Genomic DNA, 6,341 nt, shown 5'->3' with positions numbered 1-6,341 from the left:
TGTAAATTAGATTTAGCAGCCAGGCGTCGTCATCTCCATCTTCCTCGACACGTTATCACAGCAGGGCGTCTTCACACACTAAATATAGATCCATATGATACGTAATTCATATCTCAGTTTAAACCAAAAAAAAAATTCATTACGCAAATCTAAGTCTGCCAAGTTTCTTCCCTTTTATGGACCTTGATAAAAATAGCAAATGCAGTCTAGTTTAATTTAGAACTATTATCTTATTTTAAAGAGTTATGAGATGTGTAGGAATATTAAGAAAGAAAATACGTGCTATTGTTTTATTTCTGAGAATTGTGTTATTATTATTTTAATTTTCTATTAAGCTCATCTCATGTTTTGTTGTTAACACTTGACATTAAATGTACCGGACTTCTTTCTGCGGATTGATAGGACTGCACAAAGTCCCTTTAGCAAACCTAACAACGGTCTATTCTCCTTAGCAACGAGAATAGTTGGCGAGAATTAACAACCTCTGGAATGTCAGATTTTGACCAATCAGAATCGAGTATTCATCTAAGCCATGGCAATAATAAAGGAGCATCTTCACGAAAGCAGAAAAGCATGACAGTTGTTGTTCCGTCACACATGTTTCTGTCTGAAAGTGTTAACATCATGTCTTTGACGGCAGAGTGAACGTACCCCTTGATTGACAGCTCCATCGAAGTCCTTGGCGATCGCTCCGAACAGAATGACGTTGATGGACGGGTTCTGAGGGGAGGCGTCCGGCGGGGAAACTTCTTCTATGAAACAAACGCAGAACATGAACATGATGGTGGTGGCGTATACATCTCAGTTAGCTCTGTCGCAGGACGGACTTACTGATCCGTTTTTAACTGCCATTTTATTAATTATTGCTATTAATATCATTTGTTGTCGCTGTGTTTTTCTTTTTTATATCCGAATGTGGAATAAATATCTTTTATTTTTTATTAAACTAGACAATCTCTGTCATACATTAAAGACAAACACTGCATATGTCAACATTAATTATTCTCAGTACTTCTTCTGCTTTTGTGTTAAGCACAGGATTTATGTTAATAAATAAAGAGTTTGCTTTACTCGTGGACAACGACCCATGACAGTGGGTTTTACGAATGCCTCTAAGAACAAAATAAAAACAGAAGCAGCTGAAACATTAGTGAGTCTGCAACTGATCAAACACAAAATCCCACAATGCACCAGCTGTTCAAATACTGAAGCAAATCTGACAAATTGTCTATAAAACAACAATACAGGAGAGGTAAGAGACACAGGGGAAGGGGGGGGGATAAAAGGAAGGACGTCCCCCGCCACAATAAGAGTCTCAGCTCTCTGTGGCTGCTCAGAGATAAAAGAGGCCGGAGACAAGACAACAATGACGTCCGTCTGCTTCTACTACACACACCAGATAAACGGCTTAACACACAAACACACATGCACACACACACACACACACACACACACACACACACACACACACACACACACACACACACACACACACACACACACACACACAATCAGCTCTGACTAATTAGCTTGCCGGCTATGTTGTGATTGGTCAACTCAGATATGTCCCGCCCCTTAGTCTATCATGTACAATGTGTTGGAGAGCTAGCCAATAGGAGCGCGAGTGTTACAGAGTGCTGTCACTGTGTTCAAGAAGTAAACAAAGGAGTCCAATGGAGGCGTTTCAGGCGGGGATAGCTTTGCGACATTTACGTGCACTAAAACCTATAGAACACAGCAGAGGGGGAAAAGCACAACAGGGCCTCTTTAAAAAGCACCTTCCTGTGTGATGCTGAAAAGAAATGACGTTTTTAAAGCCTGTTTAAAACCCAGACATCCATTATGGGACCATCAACACAAACTGAAAATATGTTGATATGGCTCTTCACACCTTTCTGAGTGTGTCTCATGAATAATGTGAGATATTTCCATCCCAACCGCTGATCCATCTTAGAAATCGCTTCATGGAATGAATTTCTCTCATTCTCTGTCTCAGAGGAGGTGATGTGCTTTATGTGTTTGGCTCTCTTTGCCCAATGACTATCAATCTTTCTTACATTGTTAAAGAAACGCTAAAGAAATCTCACTCAGGTTATTAACGTCTCTGTCCATGGTGCTGAAAACGGGTTATCTAGTTTCCCTATGTTTTAAAAAATAGTAACTGCTCTTCAGTTTAATATATTTTAACATACTAATAAACTGGCTTTTGGATGGATATTAAGAAAAAACTAATAAAAAAAAAACTGTAAAAACTATATATTTTTATGAATGTAAAAACATTTTGAGAGAGGTATGATTTTGATCTTATAAAATAATGACATGTGGTAAAATAAAAAAGATGGCTTTGTGATGAAAGAGCTATAAACCATGCCTTTGGTTTATGATTTACAATATTCTTTTGCTAAAACTGTTATTTTTTGTAAGTGTGAACTGTGAACATGTTAGCATGCTATGGTAGCATTTAGTTCAAAGCACCTCTGTGTCAAAGTGCAGCCTCACAGAGCAGCTAGCAGCGCTGTAGACTCTTTGTTTGCACTGTTATCTATAACAGCGGTTCTCAACCCGAGGGTACTGCAGGTGGTCCGTGAAAAAAAATTAAAAATTAAAAAATCCACTTTTTATTATCAAAGAATTTCGCGGACCACCTCATATGCAAACTGTAAAAATAAGTACATATATAAACGTAGTGTTAAAACGCAGATATTTGTTATTGTTAATTATGGACAACACTTAATTTCACCACTGGTTACCCATGGTTACGTGTGCGCGTGCAAAACCACAAACATGGATCGGTGGCTAGCATCAGGTTCTCTGAAGAGAAAAGAGGTTAACGTTACCGTTAATGAAGATAATGAGAATGAGTCGAAGGCATCTACAAGCCAGATTCCGCGGAAAAAAACAAAGAAAGGGAAGATTAAGAGAAAATACAATGGGAACTACTTGGATGGGATTTGAAGATGAGCCTTTGCCAGTATTCTGTGCTATGAGATACTGGCTAACGAGAGCCTAAAACCAGCTAATCTTCGCCGTCAATCTTGGAATCTGGCACTACGTTTATATATGTACTTATTTTTACGGTTTGCAAAAATCCTTGATAATAAAAAGTGGTCCGCATAAACAAAAAGTTTGAGAACCCCTGCTCTAACCAATTAATTACCCAGTATTCAAAACTACCGATTGAAACTGTCAAAGTAGTATCAAATAAAATAAGCACTGTCAATAGTGGTATTGAGTCCAAATGTATTAAAATCATCCTTACATGATACAGCTAATACAGATACAAAAAATAAATACCAGTAATGTGTCAAAGATCACCTGTCAGTTGCATAGTTGCGTAAAGAAAAATACAACCAGATTTTAATCTTTAAAAAATTACCATGAAGTGATCATCAGGAGACAGAAATAAGGCAAAGACATACAGTATAAAATGTACAGCCACGTGATTATATAATATGTATATAACATTGCACAATATACAAAAAAATGGGAAACCACGCATTGGAAAACAAATGAAGTGTACAGAATAACAAGGCTCTGTGGAAGAAACCTGCACACGCGTCTTTGGATGGATCTGCTGCCTGCGGAGCTCCAGTGAAATCTTGTAGGAAGGTTACGCTGCAAACAATCCCACTGAGCAAGTCTTTCAACTAAAATCTGATCAATTACATAAATTATTCCGAAATTATTACTAATAATTGTTCAATAATTGCAGTCTGAGTCACTTAAAGGGGCATTACGCACTGTTTTAAGGCCTTTAAATTGTGCTACATCAGGAGCTTTCGATGAATATGACAATTTCTGACTCTTAGTCATATTTTGTGGATCTTTGCTTTTGTGAATGCCAGCAGGTTCAATTATGATGTTGTTCCTGCCCTGCTGTAATCACCTCGTCTCCCCATCTGCAGGCTGATGAGCTCTCTCTGTTAGCAGTCCTTCCCATCTATCAGAGGCAGGTATAGCCTACAGCTCAGAAATGACTGACAATGTGACGCCTGAATAGATGAAAAATCCTGCACGCGCTTTCAAGGCTAGCTTTGCGGAAAATTGTGAGAAAAAAAAAGTGTCCTGGAGATTAATGGCTGCCATTATTCACACTCTCCTCCAGGTGTGTTGTTTATGCGTATGAATATGTCTGTGTGAGGGACAGAAAGAGATTATATTTCCTCTACAGAGACAAGTTTTTAGCGATAATCAAACTGCAAAAATCGATTCAACAAAGTGCTGTTACTCAGGAAGAAGAAACTCAATTACCCAGCAGGCTGAGGTCAGATGGGTGGGGGGGAAATCCAAGGTCAAGCGTTACATTATATCAGAGGCTTCTTCCTCACTCCTATCTCTTCCAATTAACTTAATACAGCAGCACTGCTCTTCCCCGCGCTCACCAAGATAATCGACAATGAAATTAAGTGGCGGCGGGCCCGTGTCAGCGGGGGATTGTGAACGGCTCAGGGCTGATGGGAGATAATCGCAGGACACAAAATAACCGCTGCCAAGAGCTCCGGGCTTCTTTATGGTCGTAATAAGCGTAACCTTGTCTGGCACTGTGAGGCAAGTCAAACACACTAACATTTTGTTTGGTCGCGTGGAAACACATACATTAAAGCTGATACATGTGAATTATGTCACTGTCAGCTCAAAATCCCCCCCTAGAGCAATATCTAACACGCACACTTGTTAGGAGTGTACACCTACCCAGTTATGACACATCACCCTCTCCTCTGGCTGCAGTGGTGTAACAGCAGCTCACATGAGGGAGGAGGCGTCTCCCCCACAAATATCATTCAACATGTTATCAGACTGCTTTATATAATTACGCTCTTTTGTGGCAGCCGAACAAAGTCTCTCAGATCACGACTTTAATCTCGCTGTTTCTCATCTTTTCATTCTGGGTGAGGCAGCCCAACAGCTTTAATCTCACAGTTTGTGTGACATAGAGTTTTAATGTTTTGACACGTATTGTTTTTTTTTTATTGCATGTTAATTGAAAATTAGGATAACAGCCAACATTCACTCGCAGCGTTTGCATTGAGTCCTTCCTCGTGTGTGCATTGAGCCGGCTGACTGAACACTGTAACAGACCACTGTCTGTCACTGCTAATTACTTATGCAAATAGGCTGAGTGCAGTAATTACATCCTGCCAACACCAACACACGTTTTAACACTGTGAATCCCCTTCAAGGTAAACACTCATCAAATAATTTTAAGGTCTGTTTTACATATAACATTATTAAGTTATTAACAAATTAATATTATTATTATTAATTATCAATATTAATTAATAATGGATCAAATTGTTCTGTAAAAATAATAATTTTGTAGCATTACAAAAGATACACAGGCAGTTGTTGTTGTTTTTATGTAGAGCAAAACCGCATAGCTGGATACTATTGTTTCCTTGGCAGAGTCTATAAGTATTGCATTTCACATCTTTTGTTTCTGAACTTTGTCCAATTTCTATAGTTCCAGAAAGATTCAACCATCTGGCCCGGAGAGAGATCAGGTGTGAACTTGTTGCGTATCGCTACAAGTTTGAGAAGCTAGCTACAAGAGAGGTTAACCATGAAGATGGCAGAGAGTTGTTACTCACACAACACAATATGTTTTGTCCCTGCATTGCATTGTGGTCCACTGAGGCCGCTGTGGTGAGAGACTGGAAGCTTTAACTCGGCTGTTACAGATGTCTTAATGTGTGAGAAGATTTAACACTTGGACTCATGAGAGTGATGTTTCTTTATGCTTTTGGATTTAGCCCTGTCGAGTTATGAATCAAACATATCCCTCTTAAAGCTAGAACTAAAATCTATTCCAAATAATGGGTTTCTGTTTTTCTTTTGCTAGGTGGTAGATTTATCCAATGTTAGGGAGGATACAATTCACCAAAAGCCAAGCATTCATTTTCCTCAACATCATTTATTTCATGATGTATTATTAATGAAAGATTGATACGGCAATGTCTGCAAACATCACCGTGAGGACGATGTGTTTGATCCACGCTGGGATTAACACAACTTTTTCTGTTCTTGATCGTTCCTACTTAGTTTTCATCAAGTAATGTATTTTGAGATGTCATTTTACTCGACAAAATATCTGTTGTTTGTCAGACCCAGTACATTGTACACTTAGTTATGTGTCCTTTTGTCACGCAGCGTCCATAACAAAGTAACATGCTCAGGGTATACTCTATATATAAAGGTCATAAGATAAAAAAGAACTTGTTGTAAATGAAAAGGAGAGCCCATTTTCTCCATCTAACATAAACTCAGCATATATAGCATAGTTGTCATGGCTGCAGCTACACAGTGCTGTACTTTAGTTTGGATGTAATGTTTTGCCTTTGAAC

The sequence above is a fragment of the Notothenia coriiceps genome, unplaced genomic scaffold (assembly GCF_000735185.1).
Source record: "Notothenia coriiceps isolate Sejong01 unplaced genomic scaffold, NC01 NC01_scaffold00000339, whole genome shotgun sequence".
Lineage (NCBI taxonomy): Eukaryota > Metazoa > Chordata > Actinopteri > Perciformes > Nototheniidae > Notothenia > Notothenia coriiceps.
This window is presented reverse-complemented; position numbering follows the sequence as displayed.